This window comes from Antrostomus carolinensis, unplaced genomic scaffold (assembly GCF_000700745.2).
Source record: "Antrostomus carolinensis isolate BGI_N321 unplaced genomic scaffold, ASM70074v2 scaffold5950, whole genome shotgun sequence".
In the NCBI taxonomy this organism is placed as follows: domain Eukaryota; kingdom Metazoa; phylum Chordata; class Aves; order Caprimulgiformes; family Caprimulgidae; genus Antrostomus; species Antrostomus carolinensis.
In genome coordinates this window covers 63,575-66,650 of record NW_010288975.1, presented here as the reverse complement: position 1 = coordinate 66,650, position 3,076 = coordinate 63,575, and positions in this window count along the sequence as shown.

The window sequence follows — 3,076 nt, the reverse complement described above, 5'->3', positions numbered from 1 at the left end:
TAAGCACTGGAAGGTGTAACTTAACATCACATAATAGGGAAATCCTCAGCAGAAGGTAAAGACAGACCTACAGAATTCCCCTTTTGCAGATTTCTTCCGAATGCTCTTGCAGAGCTCTGCTGCTACGGGAGAAAAAAGGATCTGCAATATCAGCAATGCATGGCAGAGCGTTACGCAGGTGACCTCTTTTCTTCCTCCCCGTTACTCCTGGATAAAAGCCCTTTGATGGCAAGTCGTGCTTCTATTTCTAGTGCAGCAGGAGGGCTGGCCTGACAGGGTACCGAGGGGCCCTTTACCTAAAGCCTTCCAGGTGAGCCATGGAGAAAGATCAGAGCAGATCACTGAGAAACATGGAGAAAGCAGATCAGAACATGGAGAAAGATCTATAGCACAGCAGAGAGACTCCTAGGCCAGAGCTGGTAGAGAGCCACCATCTTTATCCTGCCCTTTCCTTCCTTAATTTCTGGCTTGAAATCAGAGGGAAATGCTTCACCGCTCGCTGAGCTGAACACGCTGCTTTTCCCTCTGCTAAAGAGGCCAGGCTTCGCCTCGCAGCCTGGATGAACGTACGCAAACCAGAAGTGAGATCTCCCGCTGCCGCTCCCTCCTGCTTGTTGTTTTATCAAAACACACATCTGGGTTTGATTTGGCAGGGTAAGGAGGCAGCTGACAGCAGGGAGCATATGAGCAGAGAAACGGGCATGTAATTTCTCCAAGGAGCATTTAAGATCCTTTTGCTCTGGCTTTTTTAATGCCCAAAGTCGCCATCTGTTCATACACAGGGGATGGGAATAGGATAGCATGGGCAAAAAAAATCAGTGAAAGGGACTTATTTGGTTAATATAATAAATTAGATGAACCAAAGTTTAGCAGACTACCAACTGGCAGAGGGAATTTGACAAAAGAAACATGACCAGTCATCCACAATCAATACCCTCTAGCTGCCGTTGCCCTGATTTTTATACTAGATTTGGATTTTAAAAATACCCTTTAAAAACTGGGGCTTTCTCAGTCTTTAACCGAGGAGAGAGACTGGAGTCGGCTGGGGGTTAAACAGCCAGAGGGTGGCACCATCCTCCAGCACAAAAAGCCGCTGGCCAGCTGAGAACAAAGCTGTGATTTCAGTCCCTTTGCTGCAGAAACTGCCAGAAGATCCCTTTCCCCTTCCCTCATCCACCAAAACAAAATAGCTCCCTTCTCTCGCTGCAAATCAGCTCTGCTCTGCTCATGTAAGCCTCCATCCCAGAGGTGGGGGTTTTTTTTTCCCCTCTAATTAAGCTGTTTCAAATCCAGCGTCCATGGTGCCCAATTAAAAATACCCACGAGGCAATAGCTATGTCATGGGGATGCTCAGCAGTTTAGCTTGTATTTGTTATCCTAGAAAATCCGGGGAATAAAGCCACACTTAAGGTCTAAGAGAATAAAAACTAAGCAAAGCACACACAGCACAAAGAGCTCGGCTTGCTGCTTCATTAGAAGACCACTGTGGAGCTGCAGTTCTGCAGCAAGCGGAGGTGGGGAAGCTGTCTTGCTTACCACTCTCTCTTGTCCCACGGGTGCTGCACGCAAGCAGCAGCATCTAGCCCTATGCACTGGTGGAGAGAGACCTGCCATGGCGCCAACAGGCTGATGGAGACAAGGAGGGGCAGTCAGAAAGGTTCTCTCTGATAGCTGTGACTCTGGGCAGATAAACTCCCTCTAGATGGGTGGAAAATGGAGCAAGCACTGTTCCCGCAGTCCTTCCCTCACATCAGGTGGACAGGCTGCTGCAGTTCAGCCTTCTGTGTACTCACAGCTGCACTCTTAGCTTAGCGCTCTCCTCTCTTGCCCCTGGGATGCCCACTGGCTCAGTGACCTGGAGAGTGAAGCCTTTCAGTTTAAGGATGCAGCATCTCTATAGGCAGATCCTGCCTTTACTCCCAGTCACCTGCATCAAAATGGGCTTTATTTCTGCTCCTCCCATTCAGCTTCCCCTTCTCTTTCCATAGAAGAAGTTGTGTTGCATTCTGCCATCAGATCCACTGCGTATTTCTCCTGTCCATCAGGCTCTGCAGGAGGGCTACAGAAGAAGGAGAGTAATTTGCTACTGCTTCATGGAACGCCGCTGCTCCCTCCCAATCCTGTTGACACGTAATTTACGGATGAGCCAGCAGACATGGTGCTACACTGCTCTAGGGCTTCTGATGTGCCAGTGCCCCAGCAGGGAGAGGTGACTATGAGCTGCACCAGCGAGCCAGAGAAACAGCAAGAGTAGCCTGCAAGACCTGAGCCTCTGTGAGCAGGATGACGCTAATAACGCAGCTGTGGAAAATAAAGAGTTGGCATTCACTTAGCAGCCAGGCAGAGATTTCATTACAGCGAATGAAATGAAGTTCTCGACTCGGCTCTGCTGCGAGATCTGCTAATCCCTGGCAGAGAGCATCCCTGTGGTCCATGCTCCCTGCCTGGAGCTCCGGGAGGCTGTGCTTGGCGCAGCATTTTCCTGCCAGTTTGCAACAAACAGCAGAGAGCTTAATTGGCTGAGGGGCAGAGGAGACAGCCACCTTTACTGAAACGGTGTCCAGGCCTCTAAATATTTCCATACAGTTCAGTACAGAAGCACTTACAATGATGCCCTGAAAGCATGGACATGTATAGTCATATATTTATATCTGATGGCAAGCCAACTAACTAGAATGGCTACAAGAGAGAAAGAAGAAACTGCAGCAGATCTCCAGCCACCTCCCTGAAGTCCCCCCCCAAGCCTGCAGTAAAAGGAGACGTACTCAGCCAAGCTGACATTGACAGTTGGGTGCCACAACCTCACCAGGGGAAGAGACAAGTTAAAATTACCAAGAAGGGCAGATCTGAAGGTGGTTGAATGGCTGAAAAAACACAAAGATCTGGTAAAGAAATTTTCAGTTCTGTTTGTCATTGAGCAGAACCTCAACTCCCAGGAAAGAAAACTCATCACTCTTCACACTTGGGCATGTGCTGCAGCACAGTAAATTAGGCCAAGTGCTCCAGGCCCCTCTATTAATCTCTGAGAGAAAAGGAAAGACTACCCGAGCTCTTCACAGTTTGTTAAGATGCTTCA